Below are 26,370 nucleotides of genomic sequence, written 5' to 3'. Positions count from 1 at the left end.
ATCATTTACCTAATGGCTGCTGGTGGAAGTCGATGTAATTACTGACAGAATTATGTGAAACAAATTGTCATGCCCATAAATCTAAACCTCCAGTTCTCAAAGGCAGAGGGGGGATTTCAGTGGCTTGCATGGGCTCTGCCTCTGGAGCCCCCGAGGTGGATTTCTAAGAGGGTGCTGGCAGAGAGAGGGAGGTTGGCCCTCTGCTTTGCTTGGCCAGGGGCATGCTCTTCACCAGCTCCAAACCCAAGGCTAGGCAGACTGCAGCCTGTGAGCCAGTCCAGCCCACTGCCACCTGCTATTGTAAATAAAGTTTTATCGGAACGCTGTCACACCTATTCATTTACATATGATATATGGCCCCTTCTGTGCTACAGGGCAAAGTTACATAGTTGTGACTGAGACTATACAGCCCCCAAAGTGGAAAATATTTCTAATCTGGCCCTTTACAGAAAAATGTTGCTGATCTCTGATCCTTATTCTACCAGAAAAAAAATTGTCAAATATTTTATATGGAAATGGAAGGATTAATTTAGATCACTCCTCTTAATGTCTTTCAAACAATTCAATGCCATAGCAAGGAAATTTGAAAGGATCTAGGATGGCAGTCACTTAGTCTGTATTGCTTCCGCCTCTATTCATTGCATCTTTTCTCCACAGTCTGGTGGCTAGTATTAGAAACCCATTTGACGGAAGAGAAAATCGAGACTCTGAAAGGTGTTTTAGGCAAGCTCATTCAGCGAAGAAATCGCAGACCTGGCATTCATACCTTGCCTGTCAGCCTTTAAATTCTACCTTCTTTCAGGTAAACCTCGCTGTTTCCTGAGAAAAAGAAGGAAGAAGGCATTGGCCTTCTTGGGGAGAACTTATCCAGGCCTTCCCTCTCTCTGCAAAGGAGCTGCTGAGAAGAGACATGTGAGCAGCCAAGGCAGAGGCACTGAAAGCAAGGGGAGGAGTGGGGGGAGACTTGGTTTCCTTCAATCTGCACTCACTGTGGGCCTGGTGGTGGAGTAGGCCCGGAAGTACTTTAGCTGTTGGGAAACATTACAAATGTTTATCAAACAACTACAGAAAAGCCAAAGAGAAGCAGCCCTGGGTGATAAAGAGCTTACTTCATGGCCTTTGCTGCCTGAGCAGTGCTGACTGCTGGAGAGAGAGCAAGGTCCATCTGGCTTCCTTATGGGGGACGTGGAAGTCACCAGCCCTGCTGCAGCCAACATGGAAACATAGTTGTGGCTCTCACACCCTGCAGGAGCGGTTCTCTAGGCTTTGGGGTAGCCTGGGGCCAGATTCTGTTGCCCTGAACTTTAGAACCGGGTGTAGGAAAGGTGGTGTGCAGGAAAGGCCTGCAGGTGTTACCAGCTTGTCTGTGGAAGCCACAGACATCTCAGGGTGAAAACAGGGACCAAAATATCTCTTGCAAAATAGTCATTGGGCTGTGAACCTAGGAAGACGAGAAGATGTAGTGGAAATGATAGTCAATAACACAACCACGTAGCAGCAACTATCATTTGTTGAACGCTTACAAAGCACCAGGGGCTTTAAATGCCATCATCTTCAGAATCTCATTTAATCTTCATAATTATCCTGGGAAATGGGTATTACCATTTCATTTATTATAGAGGAAATGGGGCTCAGAGATGATAAATAATTTGCTCAAGCTAAAATTTCGATGGTGGCACTGATAACCCAATCTGCCTAACCCATTAACTGTTCTGTGTACTAGGAGTGGGAAGAGGGGAAACCACAGAACAGATATGAAGTCAGACTACCGTATCCCACCTCCACCACATAGGCACATAATTTTGTTTTTCTGAGCCTCAGTATTCACTGCATAAATGGATATAGCAACTGCCAGAGTTGTGGAGATAGTCAAGGATAATGGTGTATTGTAAGCATCAGTCTATTTTCTGACTCATATTAAGAGCTCATCTGGCCCTTCATTTTGTTCCTTCTTCCCATGACTAAGACACAGACCCAAGCTTTCCATCACGGCCGTCATTGTTCATTGTCTACGGTATTCCTCTGAGCTCTGCAGGAAGTGGGATCTGCAGACCCACCTTCTGCCTTTGAGGCATTTGCCATCTAAAATGAACATACATTTATGGAACACACAGTCAGGAGCCAAGAACAGCCAAACAGTTGTGAAAAGAGCGAAGGGTATTTTCATCATATGCATGTCAAAGGGAGTTGCATTTAAGAGGAAGATTTTTTTTTTTTTTTAATCATTCGTCTTTGTTGAGCTTCAGCTCCATGGGTTAAAGAGCAGAGAGAGAGAGATCTGGAAATATGCAGGGGGGACAGGTGAGGACAGGCTGTCACTTTTTTTTTCTTTTGATCACACTGGAAAAGCTCTTAGCTCAGATAGCTCCTCTCCTGGATTTTTCATAGATTGTGACGTACTGATGAGTTGGCCTTCAGTAGAACTTAAAATGAAAGAAAATTAGCAGTGTTTTGTACTATACTATGTGCTGGGCAGGTTCTTTCTCCAGCATCCTCAATTTATCTTCCCAACCCTATGAGGGAGGGTATTAGTGGTATCCCATTTGATGTCAAGGGAAAGAGTTTAAAGAACTTGTGATCTAAGAGTTAAGAGATGAAGACAAAACCAGAACAAGAGTCTTTCCAACTTGGAAGCTGATTGTACATATCAGATGCTCTGTCTTCACTCTGAGAAGGAGAGATGCTCTCTTCACTTCCACTACCTTTCTAATGTCACCCCAGCTGCCTGGAAAGAAACTCTAGGAATTATCGCAGGGGCCGTGTGTGGTCTCATGGAGTCTGATTACTTCCATCCTAGAGGAACTGGGTTTTTTAGGACTCTCAGGATTATCATTGACAGAAATTAAAGAAATGCAGGATGAGGGAAAATGAACCAACAAGCAACAACAATGGCAGTGCCGAACCTTGAAATAGGATGGCCCGAGAGACTCCAGGCTCAGAGCCCACTAGGTCTTGTCTCCATCCAAATCTCACCTCTGCATCTTGCAGCTTCTTTCAGGTGCCTTCGTGATGGAGCCCTGGCAGACTGGCACCATATCCTTACAGGTTTGTAACCAGAGAAGAGTCTTCTCTACTGTTTGTACCAGAAAACCCTCAGGGAAGGACTCCTGTTGGGCCTGGCTTGAGCCGCATGCCTTTCCCTAGACGCTTCACTGTGAATGGGGCCTGGGGTCTTGGATGAGCCGAGTGAGCATCACATGCCCACCTTTGGTTACTAAAGAAAGGGAGATGGATTCTAGGCATACAGAGACTGGAGCAAACACACCTCAGCCAGCAGGAGCTCTGAGCAGGATGCATGCAAAATATGACAGTCAGCCTTCTATCCAGAATGCCAGACTTCTTCAAGCCCAAAGTCAGGCCCAGAGTGCCATACAACTTAATTCCCTTGTCCTCTGAAAACAGGGAAAACACATCTGCAGCTATTCTCAGGAACGACCTCAGGGAGCTACAGATAGGCATTTAATACAGTGGAGGAGATGTCAAGACTGCTGTGGTAACTGCCCGGGTTAGAACATTTGAAATCATAAGACTGGGAAAATAATGTGAGGAAGGAATGTGCACTCAGGAAGGGCGTGCCCTTGTTTTCAGATCTAGGAGACAGCATCCTTGAAGCTTGGCAAGACTATAGGACAATCAAGGGACTCGATGGAATTCTAGATTTCACCTCTTCCTTTCCCTCCAGCTTTCACTCGTTACATACTCCTTTCAGTTCTAGCCTTTTGCCGTTCAGTTACCATGTTTTCTCTTCTCTGCATCTTATCTCTGCCTTCTCATTCATACCTGGAACCATCCTCTCACTTTCCGCTATCCAACTGAATCTCATTCTTTGTTGTTTTTGAGATGGCGTTTCGCTCTTGTTGCCCATACTGGAGTGCAAAGACGCGATCTCAGCTCACTGTAACCTCCGCCTCCTGGGTTCAAGCAATTATCCTGCCTCAACCTCCCAGGTAGCTGGGATTATATAGGCATGTGCCACCACACCCGGCTAATTTTGTATTTTTAGTAGAAACGGGATTTCACCATGTTGGTCAGCCTGGTCTCGAACTCCTGACCTCAGGGTATCTACACCCCTGGGCCTTTCAAAGTGCTGGGATTACAGGCTGAATCTCGTTCTTTAAAATTCATTGCTCATCTCTCCTCTAGGAAGCCCTCCCAGACTTCGCTGGTCTTATTTATTAGAAAGACATCCTCTATCTCTAGCTTCCCGGGCAAACTATTATTGAGCATCAGTCGTACTCCAACTCTGAGACTGGTGCTTTAACTGCCTTCCCCACCATACTATGAGCTACTTGTGAGCAGGGAATTGTATTTTTATTTTTTATTAGCAGGGTTTAGTACAGTGCTAAAATATTTTTTTAAAAAAATGGAAAAAATGCATGAATGGGAAGTTGTGCTGTAAGAGCAGATGTCGATTTTATGGAATTCATTACCTCAGAGGTATTTGAGGCGGCGAATGTGAACATCAGCTTCCCAAATGTCTAGATGTGCGTTTCCCAAATGCGTCCATTTTAATGGGTGTTCAGCAACAAAAGGATCCTGGTCAAATAAATTCAGAAAATGTTGTGCTAAAGGAAGTATGGAAGGCTTCTTGATTGCAGGACTTCTCAGGGTATTTACCATGTTAATATGCACTGTGAATTTCTAAGACGTGAAAGTAAATATGCAGCTAGTTCCCAAACACTTTTTGACTGTAGAGTCTGTGTTTCGGATGCATTTGGTGGGACTTGAGTTTTATAGGACTGGTGTTAAGAAAAATGGGAAGTTACGACTTCTTAATATTAGGTTAATTCATAGGTTAAACTGACATAAAAGAACCCTGAAATGAGTATCTGAGGACAATCTGGTATTTCTCCTGGGAACCCCATGGTGATCAAAATGGACCAAAGATTGGTCAATGCAGGTTGGCAATTCCGTGGTCCCATTTCATTTCAATCTCAACATAGCCTTTGAGAACCTTATTGTTATTATTAGTCCTTTTATAGCACCCAGTTTCCTCTCCAGGACCTTTTTTCCACTCAAGTTGAAAAACATTTCAGAGGCTTTCTTAACCCCCTACCTCCTTCCCGAAGTTTCTTCTGATTTGCTAGAAGAATGGTGGCATATCCCCTCCAAACTTGCCCTCTTTCCTTCACTCTTTGCTCACCACCCTTCACACTTTCTCAACTCTATTTCTGGCAGATTCCTCTAGCCCCAAGGGGACAGAGAATAGCTGTAGGCCCCTTAGGCATTCTGGGTGGGTTGTTGGAACTCAAATCTCTTTCTGAATCCAACATCCCCATTCTCCACCCCACCCCATTTTCCTCTAGGGATAGAGTGAATTTTTCCCAGCTGAGTCCTCTGAGGTAGATGTCTGCAAATGTTCAGCAGCTTCTCCAAAGCAGTGAATATTCGTGTATTCATAGGGTGGGCTGCATTCCAGCCTCAGGGCAGGGATCTTGTTTGCTCTGCCATCGTGTTGCTCAGGACTGAGGTCTGATCTATATACCTCCAGTTGGGAGTCCGCATCCTTGGCTGAAACCTCTTTCCTGAGGCTTTCAGATCTAGGGAGTGCCACACTAGCCTTGGGGCTGCTACGACCTCTGGAATCTTGCTGTTGGATGTTTGTACAAAACACACAAGCACAAAGGACACTTGCAACAGACACTTGTACTTTTTCCCTCCACCTCCCTGCACACATTTATTTTGCCCATTGCTGCTCTACACGTTTGCTCAAGACCATTCTCCCTGCCTGGGATGCCTTGCCTTTTTTCCCAAGGATCATCCAAGTCTAGAGACAGTGCCATATGGTTCTTAAGAGTGAGGGTTCTAAACTAGAAAGTCATTGCAAACATCACATGAAATAATCCTTACAAAGTGTTGAGCACAATGCCTGGTGTTCAGTAAACACTAGCTATGTTATCTAACCCTCGAGATTCGAATCCTCCTCAATCCGTGAAAATGCTGCAGCCGTCTCTCCTCACAGAAGTCTCTCTGTTCATCTGTGCCCTGAATTCCTCAGCATGGTCAACAGAACCACATCAGTCACACCTTTTGTGATATCTTTGGCGTTGTTTTCATGGACTGCTTCTCATTTTGGTGTTATTAAGCAAGATGTTCCCTCTGTTTCTGCCTTTTCTTCCCCAACTACATGGTTGGTAACCATGATGTCTACCAAGAAGACTTTGCACAGAATAGCTGGTTAATTTACTTGTTTTTTTTTTTTTTTAATTGGGCCACCTGATTGGTCAAAGTCAAGGATTTGGAAAAACCACCCTTGTTCTCCCTCTTTTGAAACTGTCCTTTCAACGAAAGAGATTACAAAATGGCAGTCCCACAGGTTGATTCCTGCCAACAGGAATGTTTGGCCCATACCATTTTTTTAAAAAAAGGAACTGATTATATTTAAAAATGGGGAGATTTTATATAAAAATTCAGATTGTTTGTCCCTGTCCCCAAATTGGGAGCTCTGGTGGCAGCAGAAGCACAGGGTTCGGTGTCCTGGAAGGTAACAGCCTGCAGAGTGCCTTTAGAGGGGCATATTGTCTCCAGCTTGCTTCCATTCCCATCAGTCTCACTGTCCCACATGGGCAGTCTTTTAAGCTTGGGGGACACAACCATCTTCATTCCCCAACAGTGCTTCACAGAAGAGGTGACTGAAGCCCGCCAGCCCAGGGCCAGCAATTGACTGCTGAGGCAGGCTGGCTGTTAGGACTCTTCCTTACTCCTCAGGAGGAAGAGCAGGCCTCTAGCAGGGCTCTCTTTTCCTCAGTTGCCTTGGGAAGTTATGACTCTTCTGGACCTCTGTTTGATGTTTCCACAGTCTTTTTACCCCTGAGAAGGAGATGGGACCAACATCACGGTCTTCACCCCAAAGAACAGGGCGCCTAGTAACATTGTGGTCCTCAGATGCTCTTTCCAGGATCTGAAAGCCAGCGGGTGTGGAGGCGGCATGAGGTGTTTAAATGTGGGTGTCGGTGTGATCAGTTGATCTTCATAGCACATTTGCTACCTCCCATCCAGCAAGGCCACATCCCTCATCCGGGTGCATTCAGGAAGTGTCTGGAGGTTCCCTCCATGGCATCCCTCCTGGAAGCCTTTTGTCCGAAGGGACTGTTCCCTCTGCAAGGAAGGGCATTCCTGAACTGCCTGCCCACATCACAGGCTTCCACCCCAGGGGAGGGCTGGACTTGGGCTCTGTGGCCAGTCCCTGCAGCTTCTGGCATCACCCGGTCAAGATCAGGCCTTGAAGCTTCTCTGTCTGGTGGGGCTTTGCAAATAGAGGGTTTGGAGCAATGGGTAGATCTGTTTTGAATTGAAGCAGTTACCTCATTTCATCTCCTCAGTCAGATCATGTTTTTGTGGTGATGCAGCTTCTCTCTCAAGTTTAGTCTTCTCTTGTCTCCAAGTCTTAGTTATATTGTTTCTGGCAAGTAATTTGGGGTGTGCTAATTACCATCTGAACTGAGTAGCAATTCTCTGATAGGGACCAATTTGTGGTAAGGAGACTTTCCTTGCCAGGGATCCCCTCTCTAATTTTCAGAACCATGAAAACTTCTACCATTCTACCCAGTTTGACATCTCAAGGGCCCCTGGGCTCAGACCTTTTCGCATGGAAAGGCTGGGAGAAGCCAGCTCGTTTATTTTCCTGAGTTATGTTATTGAAAACTGATTCCATTATTTATTTCAGAAAAAAATGTGTGTTTTCATACACTTCATATGTAGACAAGCCATGCAATGATATACTAATCTGGAAGTAGCCTTTGAGAGCTTCTAGTTTAGGCCTGGCAAAGAGATTATGTCCTGGATGCCCACTCGGATTAGATAAACAGTGCTCAGGGTAATATATTGAACATGACTCAGAGGTCAGAAAAGCTCAGAAAAGGCATCTGTGGATATATTAGGCCTGAATGCTGTGGACCCAGGACAGGGAACGGAGCACATTCCCTCGGGGCTGTCACTCCCATGGAGCTCATGCTCTTCATCTGGCAGGTTAGGAGCCAGCACCAGAGATTGGAGGCAACTAGAATGCTGCTGTTACTTACAACACCTGTATGTGAGTTAGAAAAAGGTGCCCCGCTCTGGGCTGACCCTGCTCCAGGATCACAGGGCTTGGGATGAATCCTAAGTGAATGCCTCTTAAGCAGGCTCCCCAGTGCTTTGGTGGAGGGAGAGCAGCATAGAGTGGAGTGGTCCCCAGTCTGTTGTCCCAGCAGGGTCTCTGGCCACTGGCCATATGCCAGCAATCAAGGAACTTCTCCATAGTTTGCACCAGTTTGCCCCCATTTCCCCTTGTTCCTCCTGAAGGATGCAGGCAGCTCAGACTTCAGCCATCAGTCATGAGAGCATCCCTGAGAGTTTAAGGCCTTGAAGGGGATCATGTGTAACTGAGTGGTTTAAAAGTATGAAAGCCAGACAGATCTGGGTCTGAATCTTGACTTTGTCACTTTGGGTCCTTGGCCAAGCTGCTTAATTTCCCAGAGATTCGGTTTGGTTTGGTTTTGAAGTAGCAACTCTAACACCTACCTCATAGAGCTGTTGTAAAGATTAAATGAGATGATGCATGTAAAGCTCCCGGCACAGTGCACAGCATTTAATTAACACTGTCTCAGTAAACATTTGCTATTTTTATCATCTGACTAGTGGAGTGCATTTTCCCCTGTCAAAAAGGCTCCAAGGCAGGGGAGAACTTAAAGCCAGATTGTGGAGCAGCCCCAGAGAGCTGGTATTCTGCAGTCGTAGAACAATAGAAGACAAGATTGTAGAATATTTATTATTTTTTAAAGTTATTTTTCACCTTATTAAGAATGATTTGAGTGAGCAGTTTTGGATATAATACTAAATCACAGTCTTGTAAGATGCATAGCCTACTTTCTGGAAATTGTTTTCATTACTACAAGATTGTAGGAAGGGGCTGACCCGTGCTTAGAGTGAAGGGCCCAGGAGGATGTGAGGGATTTGGGTTCTGTTGACCTACGGTGTAGGAGAAATGCTTGAAGAGCTGAGGAGGAGCCCCCACAGGAAATTCTCATGTTCGTGCCCGTCTTTGTTGCCAGAAATCTCAATAGAACATGAAAGTTCAGATCCCCAGAGTGGACAGGCTAGGAAACTCTCAGGTAGAGTTCCGAGAGAGATGTGTGTACCTTCCCTCAGGCCAGGGCACTTTCCAGAATTCACCTACCCTCCGCCCCTCCTCCCCCATTACTCATTTCTAGATAGTGTAGCCAGAGCATCATTGAGTGGGCGCTGGGTGGCAGGTGGGCTGGGCAGAGGGTGCTAGGAAGTGGGTAGAGGAAGCAGAAGTTCAGGTACCAGAAACCAGTCTGCCTGGGTTTCGACCCTCTGCTCCTTACCAGAGCAGATTATTTAGCCTCTCAGAGTGTCAGTTTTGTCATCTGTGAAATGGGCATGACATAGTACCTAGCTCACAGTATTGCTGTGAGGATTAGGTGAATTATTTTTTTAAAGTGCTTAGAACAGGGCCTGGAACCAAGAAGCCATTCAGTTCATGTTGGTCAGTATCATTGTTTTTGTTTGTTTTTTTGTTTTTGTTTTTGTTCTTAAGAGACAGGGTGTCACTGTGTTGCCCAGGCTGGAGTGCAGTGGCACAACCGTAGCTCACTGCAGCTTTGAACTCCTGGGTTCAAGCAATCCTCCCACCTCAGCCTCTAAAGTAGCTAGGATTGTAGGCGTACGTTATCATGTCTGGCTAATTTTTTTAAAGTTTTTAACATGGAGGAGTCTCGTTAGGTTGCTCAGGCTGTTCTCAAACTCCTGGCCTCAAGCAATCTTCTCACCTCAGCCTCCCAGAGCGCTGTGGGATTACAGGCATGAACCACCGTGCCCGGCCAAACGTTGTTATCAACACAGGGATAGGGGAGGTAGGAGGGAAGTCACTTTGGAGAGTATTCTACATTCTCCAAGCGACATGGGGGCGTACACAGGCCTCTCTGGATAGGAGTCATCGTTCTTTTCATTTCTTCCATTCCGGAGTTTCTCTCACCTGTGCTTTTTGGGCAATAACTGAAATAAACTAGAAACTGGAAACAAGGAGGCCCATAGCATTAGGAAGGTGATAGTGGGGATGGACTGGGTGGGTGGAAGAGGGCATGGTTAATAATACCATGCTGAGCTCCCACCCTTCTGGTATGGGCTGAATTAGCCTCACCACAAACAGATGCCAGGAGAGGTGAACTGACTTGATCAAGATCCCACAGCTGCATTATGATGAGGTCTCACTAGCATACAGGCCGAGACGTGTGTGACTCTGGGACTCTCGCTATTTCTGCCACCTCAGCCCACTGCCCTGTTGCTCAAGATGATCTCCACTGCCCTGCAGACTGTAATATGGCTCTCATGTGCCTTGATGTGCCCGCTGCTAAATGAAGCATCTGAGCATGAACACGTTGAGCGAATAATTCACCAGGCAGCAGTTTTCTCATTAAGAACATGTGTCAGCAAATGATTCTGCAGCCCAGCATGAACAAGAACTTTGGGGGGAGTCATTGGTCTCCATGGCAAAGACGGCTAGAAAACAAAGGCAGTGACCCCAGAGGATGAGGAGGAGGAGAACAAATTAGTAGCAGCATTAGTCTTAGGTAGAAAGGTGAAGGAAGGTAGTGCTTGGTTTCTGGAGTCAAATCCTGGCTTTGATCTTTACTGTGTGACCTTGGGCAAGTTATTTAACCTCTCTGTTTCTGTTTCTTTATCTGTAAGATAGGCATGATGATATGAATAGTGCCTACCTCTTAGGTTTCATCCCATCGACAAATATCTGCTGAGCACTCGCTCAGAGCTAGGCACTCAGACACTATTTCGTTCTAGGTGCTGGGGACATGGCTGGGAATGAAAGAACAAAATGCCTGTCCTTAGGGGGCTCCTATTCTAATGGGACTCCCATTCTAGTGGCGGTGCACTTGATAGACAAGGTAAACACATAAAGCAACTCGTGTGTTGGACAGTGATACATGCTAAGGAGAAAACTTACACAAAGCAGTTGTCTTTGGCGGTGGAAGGGTGGGGTGAATTTTAGATAAGGTAGCCAGAGAAGGCTTTACCAAGAAGGTGACCCTTGAGTAAGGACTTGAATAAGGTGAGGGAAGGAGCCATATGCATATTTGGGGAAATATTGAATGAATGAATCTATCAAATGAATGAATCCGTGAAAAAATAGGGTCATATGGATGAAATGTTATCACAATAAATGCAGTGCACTTAGAATAGTGCAGGATGCATAGTACGTGCTTAATAAATGTTAGCTATCTTCATATTTAGCAGATTAGGCGATGAAGTTGTTGCTGTCACTCCCCCTACTTCTGGCTTTCTGAAAGCATTTTCCAGATACCCAGAAAGGAAGGCCACAGAAGTCTCTTCTGATTCTGTTAGCAGACTGCATACAATAGGATCGCTCTTTTAGGTTGGCCTAGGCACAAGTTAAGACTCATCACACACACCTGCATTATAAAAGTTCTCATATGCATGCAGCCCTTCTGAGGTTTCTCATACTTTTGCATAAATTGCATCATTTTCTTCCAACATCCCTGTTGGGTAGCAAGGCAGGTGCCTTTAGTTACCCCCTCCCCTAGCAAAGGCAAGGGATCTAGCATTTCCTGAGCAGCTACTGTGTGCCAGGCACTCTGCTAGTTGTTTTGCCTATATATGTTGCCTCCCTTATCCCTCCCTAGAGTCCAGGAGGCCATGCATTATATTACTGTTTGAAAGATGAGGAAACCTAGGTGTGGCTCCCCAGTTTGGCATAGCAATAAGCCGCTTGCTGGGGCTGAAGCCCAGACGTCCCATTGCAGGGAATCTTCTGTGGCTCACACAGTGAGCCTGCCCCCATCTTTGGCATGCCACCCCGGCAGGGCAGCCCTGCCTGGGAAGCCTGAGAACAGGGCGTGTTGTTGGCTTGCAGTTTAATTGAAGTGGAAAGCAACCCATTGAGACAGGCCCAGATCTGTTAATCCTGCTTGTAGGAATGCTGGAGATAAAAGCAGCCATGGACCTAGAGAACAATGGCTCCACATACCAGCAGGAAAGGGCACTGTCATTGCCCCAAACCAAACAACTGCCAGGGCCTGGAGGGTCTGGCGGGGAAGGCCCAGGATGAGGCTGACTCACAGAGATGACAGAACAGCCCGGAGAGAATGGGAAAATGCAGAAGCCAAGTTTACCCCAGTGCATATATACTTTGGGGCTGAGTAATGTGGTAGACAAATCACTCCCTTCACCATCCCACCCAGAGTGGAAGCACACCCTGAAGCCTCAAGGATAATTTCTACTTACAACAGTTGAGTAAAATGGAACCACAGACTCTGCTGCTTCTTCAGGAAAAGGGGCTGCGGTCCTGAGACTCCCACCGTGTTGTGCTAGAATGGGACCTTGGGAAGGAAAGCTTTCTCCAAGGGACTTGAATTAGCCGGAAATATTTAAGATCCCATTTTCCCTCCCATTGGCTTGTATTTACTGGTCTTGATGGGGAGTCCGAGGATGGTACTTAGAGGCCCTGCAACAGAAATTCTAAAACAATTGACCAGACTTTCGAATATGTGGTTCTGTTTAGATGTCTTGGGTTGCTTTCTCCTGGCTTTGAAAAGAAGCAGCCAAAACATGTTGATTTGCAAAAATCCTTCCAGAACATAAATCACTGGGGTGAGAGTGGGGTTGGAGTCTATCATAGCTCACTGGGAGATGGGCCCACTGCCCATCTTTCATGGTCTCCCCTTTGCACTCTGCCCTCTGCCCTATGGCTGTGCTCACTGGGGGCCCACAAGCGTCACCTCTGCCCAGGCCCAGAGCAGCTAATGGGGCAAAAGTTTGAGGAATTTGCCTTGGTGAGTTTTATAGAGAAACTAGCCTGAAAGTGGTAAGATTGGAAGAGCGCAGGAGTGATCATGTCACCCTTCCTTCCATTGTCCAGTAGAATGAACCTAGATAGTTCCTGGACTTCCTTAGTATTTCCCGATATGCCCTCTGCAATGATAAAATATCCAGATTTTATCTGGGCTGATAGCTCATGCTATCTGTCTAATCACTTTGGTGAGGTTTCCAGCCTCAAGGATAAATCAGAACTGAAACATTTTTCAGTCATTTTTCCACACATATAAGTTGCATTTTGGTTGTTCCTCTGGAGAGACACTAGGGAAAAGGGAACCACTGTGATGTCCACAGCCCTCGTTCCAAACACCCGTTGATTAAACAGAGCCTGGCTCAGAAAGCCTGTGTCGGGCTTAAGATACTTATGTATCTTAAGTGCAATTTGGATTCCCCGGTTCAACCTAGGCTTCATGCATTGGAGTCTGCACGTTCAAAGCGAAAGTCATGTAAATCAGATGAATTTGACTATTAGCCTGGCATACCTTTTCATTTCCTTTTTTTTCCTCGCACTGTGGCCTGGGCTGGAGTGCAGTGGCACGATCTTGGCTCACTGCAGCCTCCGCCTTGCAGGTTCAAGCAATTCTCCTGCCTCAGCCTCCTGAGTAGCTTGGATTACAGGCACACACCACCACGCCCAGCCGATGTTTGTATTTTTAGTAGAGGTGGGGTTTCACTATGTTGGCCAGGCTGGTCTCGAACACCTGACCTCATGATTCACCCGCCTCAGCCTCCCAAAGTGCTGGGATTACAGGCGCGAACCACCGTGCCCGACCCCTTTTTTAATGATCAGTGGAACCATTTTCTTCTCCCTCCTATCTGTTATTGAGATACTTACTCTGTGTTGGAATCCGGCTCAAGTTCCCCATTCCCTGCAGGTCTTTCTCCCTTAGAACTGTCTCCCCACTCCTACCTTGCCTTCCTATTATGATTTGACAGTGAATCCTGTATCACTTGGCTGACAGATCTTAATGATAACCCTGGCCATATAGCACCTAAGCCTCATACCATGTGCCAGGCATCATACAAGGTCGTTGCCCTAACTTCATTTTATCCTTACAGCAGCCTGAAAAGGTAAGGGGAGCCAGGCCCAGTGAGGTTACCTGACTTCATTAAAGCCCCACTCATAAGAATCTGGGGCTGGGAATGGTGCGAGCTCTGTCTGACCCCAAACCTCTGAACACGGATGCTTTGACTCCTGGTGTGGTCAGTGCTGTTGGATAACTTTGCACACATGCTTGTCTGGTTTTGATAATTAGGGAATATGCTCTGCAGGCAAGAAGCTCACATTTCTTTGTGTCCCCATGGCATCTGGCACAGCACTTTTCACCCAGAAGACCTGCATGACTGTGCGTTGTTTGAGAGGTCTGAGCAGCTCATGTTCACTTTGTACTGACAACCTAGAGACAGGAAGGAAAGGAACTTCTCCTCCTGCTGTAAGGGGAACATGGCAATACACAGGGCATCTCAAGCTCTCTGCATCCCGGTCTCCTGGAGGGCTTGTTAAAACAAATCGCTGAACCTGCCCCCCCAGTTTCTGAGTCAGTGGTTCTGCATGGGGCTGGATAATTTGCACATATACCAAGATCCCAGCAGGTCTTGGACCCCACTTTGAGGATGGCTGTCATATTGGGAAGTACAACCCAAATTCAAATCCCATCTCTGTGGCTTACTGACTGACCACCGGCAAGTTTCTAGAACTCTCAAGGATCCAGTAGCACCCTATGTAATGAAAGCAGAATAACATCAACAAGTTGTTGTGAAAATTAACTGAATATCCCATATATATGTAGTATTTCTTTACCAAATACAGATACAGCACTTTATATGTGCTAGACACATGTTGGCACCCTTTACAAATATGAACTTATTTAATTCTCATAGCAAGGCCAGGTAGTAGTCCTTCTGTTTTCTTCCTTGTACAGGGAAGAGGCCTGAAGCCCAGAGATGGTCTGTGACTTGCCCAGGGTCACCTGGCTAGAAAGTGTGCAGAGCTGGGCTATAATCCAGACGGCATGGCTCCTGAGGCCACACCCTCAGCTACCACAGTGGACAGTACCCGGCCTGTCTCTTCCCTGTTCCCAGGGGCCCTACAAAAGGACAGGGAGATTATTTTTCTAGTTGACAGGCAGATTAACCAGACATGACCAAAAAAAGACTGTTTTATGACCACAGCTTTGAAATCACATGCTTGGCCTCCCTTCTGATATCAATATGGTCAGCCGGGAGTGACTGTTTCTCTTTAAACATCTCTGGCACCGAGGTTTATCATTGCTCGAGAGGACGGTGCTTTAAAGAGGCCTTCAGGCTGAAGGAGTGGAGGCGGCACGATGCGGGTCAGTAATAAAAGTGAAGAGAGATTTGCAGCTCTCCCATGGAGGGCCTCAGGAGTCTAGCCAGCAGGCGGGTACAGAGCCTCGGCCCAAGGAAGGGGCAGTGATGGACAGGGTGGGAGGGGAGCAAATAGTTTCAGCGTGGCCGAGTAACTGAAGCTGAGAGGGCAGGCAGTGGGAGAATTCCAGCTATGTCATGGGAAATGGCTATGGCCAGGGCTCTGATTAGCGGCCGACCACAAATCCCCTGGGACCCTGCCAGGGGTCAGGAGACTGGGGCACCGCTGGGATGCCAAATGGTATGCCGTATTTCATTGTCAGAGAAGGAGGAGGCGATTTTAACTGTTATCCCTAGATGTGAGTGCTGGCACTGCCAGGAGCTGAGAGCTGGGTGGGGATGTATGTAGGAGTGAGAGAGAAGCTAGAAAAATCCGCTTTTCATTCCAAGGAACAACATAGAGGAAAGACCAAGCCATGCCACTGGGGATTCGCATCATCTCAAAGCTTTTTTGGCCACCATCTCTGAAGTCTTTCTGCCCTTTTTTCTTTTCTCTGCAAGGTGAGACATCAAAGTCTCCCATTGCCATGTTAGAGAGCTAAAAGGGAAATGCTGACCTGGATCCCTCAAAGCGTAGGTGGATGGAACAATGGGGCTTCTGGGAGAATGGGCTTCACGTGGTTTGCTTGTTTGACATCTTTGGCTTGGAGCTGAGCAATGAAATGTGGAAAAAATCAACTTTGAAAGTAAATGAGCTCAGTGCCCAGCTCACACTGGGGATGCTGGGAGGGTTAGAGTTGTATCACTTAATTCATTCCTCTAGCTTATCTCAAGTCCTGGCACCATGAGGCTTTTATAAATGTTTGTTGAGTGAATGAGGGGACTGATTGATTAATTGCTTAATTATGTCCAAAAGGATGATAAATTCAAAAAGAATCTTGGCTAACTCTTTAGAAATGCTTGATGAATTAAAGGTTTTTCTGAACTCATCATGGCCCCATGTGACTGTGAAAGGAAGCCTTTCACCCAGGCTAAGAGGAATGGACAAGTCTCTTTTTTCTTAGGTATTTCACTGGATTTCATTTACAATGTAAAGTTAATAGCCTAGACCTTAAAGTTAGACAAGTCAGGTTCACACTGGGCAGATGAGATGTGTGACCTTGGGCAAGTCACTTAACTTCTCTGAGCAGTAATTTTCTCATTATAAAAGGAAGATAATAGTAGTGTCTTGCTCCTTAGACCATTAAAATAATCTCTCTGAATGGCGTGGCACTGTGATAGACATATAATAGCCTACAGTAAGTACAACTCTTTGGGATCAGTGAGGATTAAGTTCAACTAAAGGAACATAAAACCCCTTAGTAATGGCTTAAACAAAGTAGAGATTTATTTTTCTCTGTGAATCTACAATTAGGAAATCTATAGTTGGTATAGTAGTTCTGCTCTACCAAGTGCTCAGAGGCCCAGGTTGATTAGCTTTTTGTTCTATTATCCCTATGTTGTGGCCTTATCCCAGTAGTCTAAGTTGGAATGGCAGCCATTATATACATTTTCTAAGAGGCAGAATGAAGGAAAAACAAAAAATAGGAAAGAGCGTGTGCTGGTTGCATTTTAAGGGAAGTAGCCATGTAGCCATGTAGCACCTTTTGCTTATATCACATTAGCATATAGTTGGGTCATGCTTTTTGTTTTTGTTTTTTTGTTTTTTTTTTTAGAGACGGAGTCTTGCTCTGTCACCCAGGCTAGAGTGCAGTGGTGCGATCTGGGATCACTGCAAGCTCTGCCTCCCAGGTTCATGCCATTCTTCTGCCTCAACCTCCCGAGTAGCTAGGCCTACAGGCACCTGCCACCACGCCCGGCTAATATTTTTATATTTTTAGTAGAGACAGGGTTTCACCATGTTAGCCAGGATGGTCTCGATCTGCTGACTTCATGATCCACCCACCTCAGCCTCCCAAAGTTCTAGGATTATAGGCATGAGCCACCGTGCCTGGCCTGGGTCATGCTTTTTAAAAAAACTCTACCAGTCTCTGTTTTGTTGTTGTTGTTGTTTTGTTTTGTTTTTTTGAGATGGAGTTTTACTCTTGTTGTCCAAGCTGGAGTGCAATGGCACTCTCAGCTCACTGCAACCTCTGCCTCCCAGGTTCAAACCATTCTCTTGTCTCAGCCTCCTGAGTAGTTGGGATTACAGGCATGCACCACCATGCCCAGCTAATTTTTGTATTATTAGTAGAGACAAGATTTCTCCATGTTGGTCAGGCTGGTTTTGAACTCTCGACCTCAGGTGATCTGCCTGCTTTGGCCTCTCAAAGTGCTGGAATTACAGGCATGAGCCACCACACCCAGCCTCAATCTCTGTTTTTTAATTGGTATATTTAGGCCATTTACATTTAATGTAATTATTGGAATGCTAAGTTTGCCATTTTATTTTTTGTTTTCTGTTTGTTCTGTTTTTAGTTTCCTTGTTTTCTTGTGGGTTACAAGAACATTTTTTAGAATTCCATTTCAATTTATTTATAGGTTTTTGATTCTCTTTTTGTATAGCATTTTTAGTAGTGCCTCTAGGTATTACATATGTATAACTTACCACATTCTACTGGTTTTGACAATTTACTAGTTAAACTGAAGTGTAGAAACCTCACTTCCCTTTATGTTCCTTTACCCTCCCCTATGACAATACAGTTGTCTTAAATATTTCTACATAAATTGAAAAATGACACCAGACAGTGTTATAATTTTTGCTTTAATCACTAAACATAATTTAGGAAATTTAAGAAGGAAATATATTTTCCCATATTTTTACTCTTTCCATTGTTCTTCCTTTTTCTGAATATTCTAATAGTCATTTTCTTTTTGTTTAGAGGATTTTTTTTTTTAGCCTTCTTTTAGGGGCCATCTGCTAGTGACAAATTTTCTTAGTTTCCTTTCGTCTGAGAATTTCTTGATTTTCCCTTCATTCCAAAGGATATTTTTGGCTGGATATAGAATTCTGGGTTGACAGATCTTTTCTTTCAGCCCTTGAAAAAAAATTGTGTCACTTCCTTCTGGACTTCATGGTTTCTAGTGAGAAATATGCAGTCATTTGAATTCTTTTTCCCCAGTAGGTAAGTCAGTAAAGTATTGTTTCTCTCTTGCTGGTTTCAAGATTTTGTTTTTTCCAGAAATTTTTCTATGATGTGTCTTGGCATAGATTTCTTTGGAATTACCCAATTTGGGATCTTCTCACCTTATTTAATCTGTAGGTTTCTTTTTCCAAATTTAGAAATATCTCAACCATTATTTCTTCATGTATTTTTTTAAGCCCCATCCTTTCTCTCCCTCTTCTTCTTGATATATGATTATACAAGTGTTTGATCCCTGGGGCTCTGTTCATATTTTGTTTTAATTCTGTTTCCTCTCTGTTATTCAGGTTGAGTAATTTTTATTGTTCTACACTCAGTTTTACTGTGGAATGAACCCATTCATTGAATGTTTTATTTTGGCTATTTTTTCCTGAAATTTTCATTTGGTTCTTTTTTCTTTGTTTTTTTTGCTGAGACATTCTAGTGTTTCATTTGTATCAAACATGTTCCTTATTGTTCATAAAAACATTTGTAGCATGGGTGTTTTAAAATCCAAATTAGTGGTGGCATCTTTTGATTGTCATTTCTCATCCAAGTTGATTTTTTCTTATTCACAGCATGATGAGTGGTTTTCTATTGGAACTGGACATTTTGAGTATTATGTTATGAGACTCTGGATCTTATTAAATCTTCTATTTTAGCTGGCTTTTGATACTGCTCTGACATAGGAAGGGAGGCATTGTCTTGTTATGGCCAGATAGGGGTGGAAATCCAAATTCTCTACTTGGCCTCCACTGATACCTGGGGGCGAGGGGATCTTTGTTACTGCTGAGTAGGTGTGGGAATTTCAGCTCTTCACTGGGTGTCTATTGATACCACCTGGTTGGGAGGGCAAGCATGCCTTATTACTGTTTCCCACATGGCCTCCCAACACCTCGGGGCAGAAGGGGCAGGAGTGGCCTCTTTACTGCTGGATGCTGGTGAAAGTACTGACTTTCCATAGAACTCCTCTGACATCACTCCCACGATTATGTCACAGGGGAGGGGCACCTTTTATCTGTTGCCAAGTGGGCATGGAAGGCCAGCCACTCCTCACAGTCTCTGCTGACATTGTATTGAGGGATTTCTGCTGACATTGTTTGGAGGGACTTCTTCACTCCTCAGCAAAGCTCAAAGTCCCAGCTCCCTACTTAGCCTTCTCTGATATTACCCCAGCAGGGGCTTGGGGTACTTTGTCTAGGCTCCCTATTTAGCCAGTGCTGGTGGAGGTTGGGGGTGCAGATTTTTTTTTTTTTTTTTTGTGGTATCTCATTAGAGTCAAGTGATTATTGTGTTCAATTTTTCTGTTTACTAAACTGCCCGGTTGGAGACATATGAAGCAAAAGGAAAACCCAGAGAACTCACCACCATCTGTGTCATTCCTCAGGTCCCAAGTCCCTTGCCAGCCTGCCTTCTGCTCTCCTTGCATTTGAGAGTTTTCTGGTGTTTGTTTTGTATAACGCTCAGGGCTTTAAATTCAACTCAGTGTGATAAATAAGCAAAAGCTGATCTACACCATCTTTCCAGAAGTGGAAGTCCTCTAGGATAGCTTTTTATGTATATCATCAGGTACCTCAATGGTTCTGACAGAGCAGACTTGAGCCACCTGGTGGTTTGCATCATCGTTTGCTCATGTTTGATTACCTTTCAATCTCTTAGTGAGTATTTTTAATGATACTGCCTGGTGCCCATCAGTAATGAGGTAGAAGATGCTCTCCATCAAGGGGAGAAAACAGCCCAGACAGGGGCAGGAAATGGGCATAGATGTGCCTTCCCATCTCCACAGCCAGGGAATACTTCTCCTGCACATCCTAGGACCAGGCTTCTGGAACAGGAGGACTATTGACAGGCTGAGAGTTCACTTGTCAGATTAGCCATTGGGGGTGAGAGATCAATCAGGGAATGCTTCATTAGGGTCATAAAGGCCATTAAAGAGGATGTTACTTGGCCTTGTGCACGTGTGCATGTATCCTGTGGCTTTCTGGGAGGCATCTATCTTAGAGGAAAAAGTATTTTCAGAGGCTTCCCTTCACCCCACTGTATTAATTTTTCACTCTTTGTCAGAAGGGAATGGGATAGGATGCAAGTTGTTGGTTTTCTCTTTACCAGTTAGGGGAATGACTTGAGTATCTTATAGTAGTGAGCCTGACATTCCCCAGAATGTTTCCTGAGGCTTCTGTGGGGTCAGAAATTAATAAGTTTTCATGATCACATTTCAAACACATTTGAGAAATACTAGGTTAAAATAAGTGAAATAACTTACTGTGGAATCTTTGAAGAACCTTTAATGTGCTGATGTACATTGTAAATCTTCAGTGTTTTTCAGCTTCACCCCAGCATGGATCCATTTTGTTATGGAGCACTGCTCTCTTGACTGGTGTCCTGAAGAGGCAGCTTGTGGGATATGCTGCTGTAGGCGAGGTTGAGCAGTTCATACGTTGAAGAGAAGGAGTAGTGGTGGCCCTTCTAACCAGGGTGCACAGGCAACTTCCCTTCCTATCTGTGGCCACTTCTGTCCCTTTAGAAAAGATAAAGTCAATTTACATTTGTGACTTGGAGAATTGGAGGGCTATGCCTTAGTCAGATCCATGTCCCCTGCAAACCGTTACTTCAAAGGAAAGGAAAGGCCTCAGAGTTCTGCCTTGGGTTTCCTCCAAAGAGCCAAGTTCCCCAAGTTATCCAGAAGTATAGACTCACTGCAGTGAGCAAAGACTCAGGCTCATATTTTCTCTCTACCTTCTCCCAGTCCCAGCCCTGTATCTACGTTAGAATTGAGATCTCTTTGTATTTGGGGATCTTTTGCTCCAAGTGCTTTGATTTTTACGTAGGACAAAACGTTTATACCTTTAGCAGCTTGTGGGGCAGTGGGGTTTTCAATAAATTAATTTCAGATCCAAATTGTGCATGATGTTGAATTATGTAAACGTGACTTAGGCCAGGAGAAAGGCTTGGATCACTATCAGCTGCAGACACCGAGGTGTTGACAGTGGTTTGTCTGAGTAGGAATGCAGCTTTGTCTGAGTAGGAATGCAGCCTCCAAAAGCTGACTCTTGATAGGGAAGACTTCAGTGTATTGTCCTTTTGTTAAGGAAAATATGTGGATGTGCTTGGCAAGTTGGCCCTTATCTGGCTCACGGACACAGGGTTGATTGGCTCAAACACTAGCTGCTGATGCGAGGTTACCAAAAACTGCAACTTCTTGTGCACATTGTCATTACTTTAACCAGATCTTGGTGAAGCTGGTAAGCCAAAATGACTGTCTTCAACTTTATCATCCTATTTGATTCTTAGAGCTGATTTTTAGATGATTCCTTCTGTTAATGTTCCTGAGGAAAGCATTCTTTTCACCATGAGATGTAGTCCAAAGATGGCTTGGTCTGAGATTGCTTTGAAGGTTAATTTGGAAAAGCCTCGATGAGCTTATAACATTCAAGAAGAAAGTTCTGCTGATCGTGCTTATTTTCTTTGGTCCTTGTTCTCAGTTTGCTACATATTTCAAAATAAGTTTTAGAATTCCTGAATGTCCACACCACACAATAACTAACATTTATACTGCACTTAAAAAGTACCAAGCATTGTGCTAGCCTTTATATTCATTACAAATTTACATTCATCTCAAATTTAATTCCCTCAATAACTCCATGAAGCTATATTGACTTTATTAATGAGGAATAAAGTGATTGAGGAACATGCTCAAGTGTGCACAGCCAATGGAGCTCTGGGGCTGGGATTTGACCCAGAGCCTATGCTGTTAACTCAACAGTCCCTCTCTTGGGACACACCTGAGCATGGCCTTGTTCTCAGTGATGAGATGTGTCTGCCAGGCAGGAGCTGGACCTAGAGCCCTAGGAGTAGGCAGAAGGGGCAGAGAGTCATGCCCACCTATAGGATGGCAACAGGCAGAACTCAGGAAGTATGGGGTATGGCCAAGGAGCCAGCAGCATAGGGAAGTACAATTAGAAGTAATAGAAGCAGAAAAAAATGATGGAAACATTAAGAGTCTGTGTTACCCAGAGCTCTTAAAAGGCTGGCAGCATCAGAGGAGCCTGTCAAGGTTACAGCTGGGTGGTTGGGGTTCAGAGTAGGACCCCATGCATGAACTTGAATTAAGTAGCCAAGTAGTTCACCTTGATGGAGTCTGGCCGAAGAAGACATCTGCAGCCAATAACCAGAACTAGAGTTCAAGGAGAAACTGGGCACTGAAGGCAAAAGTTGAGCTAAAGGAAAGGGTTAGAATCAGAGTCAAAGCAGCATTCATGTTGGGGAGTCCTGGCCTGGAAGGCAGAAATCCCAAGATCCCCTCTGCCCAAGAGATAATTAACTTCTTGTGCTGATTTAGGACAAGCCCTTCAGGCAGACTACAAGCAGTCTGTGCCTGATGTTCAGCCTGTCCTGGAGCCAAAGAGAAAACGCAGGCCTGCATGTTTAAGAAAAGCCAAGGATCTGAGTATTGTCTGACAGTCTGTTTGTAGAGACAGTAAGACAGCAAACTTGGGTTTTGCAATAGCACTTTGCTGCTCAAATAAAATACAGTCCACTGCCACAGTTTACAGGTTGTAATATCTGTTAAGAGAATTCAAATTCTGCAGAAGCACCTGAAAGCTACCCAATATGCTTTCCATTGCTGTGTGAAGCCTGAGAATTGCACATGGAAGTTGTGGATTTCAAGGGTTGTTCAGGGAGAGAAAATCGTTACTTGTCCATTTGCCAAATGTTGGGAATTTAAGTCACAGCAGCAGGTGTGGGGTGGGGGTGGGGTGGGGCTGGGGATTCCTCCTGCCCTCCCCATTGGCCCAGATGGAGTGAGGGGTGGGCAGCATAGCTTGATTTGAGGCAACTTGTCAATATCCTGCTGTGCATTCTGAACTTGGCCCACATCAGCCAAAGTGATGTCTTATCCAGACACACACTATGAGAAATGTGAACTGGATTGAAATCAGAGCAGGGATGACTATGGGGACATTCAGAGCCTTCTGAAGGTATTTTTAGAATGCTTTTAACCTGAAAAAGGGAAAGTGCCACCCTTCTGGAGACCATAGAGCTGAGAATGACTCACAGCGAAACCAGGCTATACTTAATTTAGGGGAAGCCCCCTTCAGCTGCTTCCTTGGGTCCAGGTGGGAGTGCCTGTTCTTATGCTCTGGGAATGTCACATACGGGGGTAGGTGTCGTTACAGCCCCTCACTCTCTGAGTCTGAAACTAGGACACTCACAGTGTCAGGGAAGGAAATAATTATTCCCTGTATTTCTGAGTATGGTTTACAAAACACATGGACAGATTTTCTATCACTGATGGTACTGGATATACTGGGCAGACCTGCTGTCTTCCACTTTTCTGATGAGGATCTTCACGTTCACCATGTGACACGCCCACACACCTCTAAAGTAGATTCTCAGCCCCTATACTTGCCTGTAAGACAGAAAGGTACATGTGGTCAAAATTACCCTGCAAAATGCTGCAAGTCTTCCCCACAAGGCGGTGCCCAGACACTTTGCCCCGGAAGAGCTGGAAGAGATTAGTTCCTTCAGTGGACTACCAGCCACATTCAGTGGACTTACATTTAGAGGTCAAGTTTCTTAATACTCAGCCTGCTGAGATGCATGCATGCGGGAAATGTGCAGGAGCTGAGGGATCCGCAGGTTCGAGTCTCCCCTTCCATGCTCACTGCCGGTATTTGCTTTCTGAGTGATGTGGCAGGTGACCATTTCAGTTGTTGACTTTCTTCTTTGTGAGAAATGCACATAGTTGAATCTGCTCAATTTAAATTTGTGTGTGCTGTGGTTTTCCTGGAAGCTACAGAGCAAGCATTTGAGCCAAGGCCCCCTGACTTCAAACCTGGGGCTCTTTGTACCATAATCACATGGCTTCTCTGGGTCCAGTGTTGCCTGGTCAAGGAAACATTCATCTACTAACATTTCAGCCATAATAATAAAAATAATGATGATGATGATGTCAACAGCAAGCATTGAGATCTCATTTTGAGCTAAGTGTTGCACAAGCTTTATTCTGTTTCCTTTTCAAACAACACCTTGAGACAGGTGCTCTGATCATCTGCATTTCATAGATGGGAAACTAAGGCAGAATGATTGAACAGGGTTGCTCAGCTTGTAAGAGGCAGGGGCAGGATTTGAACTCAGATTTGGCATCTCCATGGCCTTCACTGCTTTGCCCTTCTGCTTCTTTATCTTCTCCTGACCACTGAGGGGTGTGCCCACTTACTTAGTGAGGAAGGCAGGCCTTTCAGAGGCTGAAAGGAGCCGACCCTAGTACTTTACAGTGCTGGGCTCTCTGGCTTGCTCTAATCACGAGCCTGGGAAGTTGGTAGCAAATGGCCCAGTCATCTCACTAAATAAAGTTTCCAAGAAAAATGACACTGATGCCAAGTGAACAGGCAGCCAGCATGTCTTCTCCCAGGGCTGACAAAGTACTCAAATTCTTTCTTCTGTATTCTCAAGGAAGCTCATTTGGGTCCCTGACAGGAGGGTTGTCCCAGCATTGATTTTTCTTCCTGCCAAAGCTGTTATTCCAGGCTGGCTTTTAAAGTGAGTTAGCTCTTTGGAGTGCTCTGCTTTCAGTGTGATAGGCCATTAGAACACAGTCCCAGTGGTACTATGGATGGAGCCCAGAGAAGTCTCAGAAATGAGGGCAGGAGGTTTGATCCCAATAAAAGGGGAAGCAGGACCACTCAGGGTAGAGGGAAATACACTCCCAGGCAGCAATGGGCTGCAAATGATGCATTTAATGAAATGGCCGCCTGCTGTGCTGAGAGAGAGATGGCCAAAGCAAGGCAAGGCATGGCTTGCTCAGTGGGAAGCAGGGGGTGGTCACTGCTTCTGTTTCAAACATCGATCCTGGTGTCCCTTACACTTCTCTTCTGTGTTCCAGCCCTGATTCCTGAACTGCCACCTGGATCCCAAGTCCCAAGTTGTATTTTTGGAGTTTTTTTTCCTCCCTGCTAGATCCTTCTTATCTGGAAGTCCAGCTGCAGAGAGCTTAGGACCCCCTTTCCTAGAGTCGGAAAAGGTTTGAGTTTTGATCTTTCCAAATTACTGGAGAATTAATTTTAACAGATGTTTCCAGGATCTTCCGCATGAGATCAAATTACTGATTCCCAAGCTACATTTTTTAAAAAATGGTGGGTTTTTAAGGATGACGAGTAATTTACAGAGTGAAGGCTGGATCCTGCTCCGTATCCCCAGATCCTTTGGAGACCAGTAGATAAGACCTCTCTTATGCAGATGTGAACTCTTGTTCAAGGTCTTGTTCAGGGTCACAGTGTTTTAGTATTGACACAGCAGGAGGCAGTTTACCTGACTCTTAAGTCAGCCTTTCACCTCCTTCATCCTGGTGCCTCCAAAAGGCGAAGAGGGGCCAGAGCTGTTAAAACAGACATTACTGCTCCATATTCAAAGTCTGTACATCCCTATATGAGGTACGGGTGTGTGTGTGTGTGCATATGTGTGTATGTGTGTATGTGAGTGAAATAGAATGGGGAATTGTTCCTCGATCCCAGTCTGGGACAGAGACCATTTTTTCTTCCTTATTTAGACCTTTGTTTAGGCCCAAGCGTTCTGCATGTCTCAGAGAACCTGCACAGCCTCACGGCTTTATCCTTATCTTATTTTATATTTAACCTCATTAGCCATTGTGGACCTGGCCTGGACCAGATCATGATGGCAGGCACACAAGGCATCTGTGATGTTTATCTCTGCCGTGAAGTGCCTGGTGTAGTAATTAACTTAGAGATCTTGACTACAACAGGATATTAGGGGCTGGAGCAGAGAGCAGATTCAGAAAAACCTTTGCTAATTTGCAGAGGTCTTCATAAAACAGAAACTAATTATTTGTTGATTTGTTGCTCATATAAGGCATATTTATAATATCCAATTGCACATCAAAATGTAATGGTGTAAAGAGCCTGGTTTTGGCATCTAACGTCCAGGGTTGAAATCCCACACACTGGCCGTGTGATGCTGGGCAAGTTATTTTATCTGCCAGAAACTCGGTGTCTTCATCTGTAAAACAGAAATGATCAAATGAGAATTAAAGGAGATACGCAGTAATAGCACTTGGCATATTTCCTGGTAT

At 45.0% G+C, this 26,370-nt stretch overlaps 1 protein-coding gene and 1 long non-coding RNA gene across 5 annotated transcripts in view; both read left to right on the top strand.

Annotated features, from left to right (window-relative positions):
* The window catches only part of SLIT3 (slit guidance ligand 3), a 636,360-nt gene that overhangs the window by 124,038 nt on the left and 485,952 nt on the right, over positions 1–26,370 (top strand). The window lies entirely within an intron of this gene.
* Positions 1–26,370, top strand: part of LOC110743575 — a 62,659-nt gene that overhangs the window by 1,677 nt on the left and 34,612 nt on the right. The window contains exon 1 of one of the 2 annotated variants that reach the window (XR_002522866.2): positions 13,531–15,185. The exons of the other annotated variant lie outside the window; for it this stretch is intronic. This is a non-coding gene — a long non-coding RNA (uncharacterized LOC110743575). Of the gene's footprint in view, positions 1–13,530; positions 15,186–26,370 lie in introns of those variants that run through there. 2 annotated transcript variants of the gene reach the window in all.

The sequence above is a fragment of the Papio anubis genome, chromosome 5, assembly GCF_008728515.1.
Source record: "Papio anubis isolate 15944 chromosome 5, Panubis1.0, whole genome shotgun sequence".
NCBI lineage: Eukaryota > Metazoa > Chordata > Mammalia > Primates > Cercopithecidae > Papio > Papio anubis.
This window is presented reverse-complemented; position numbering and strand designations above follow the sequence as displayed.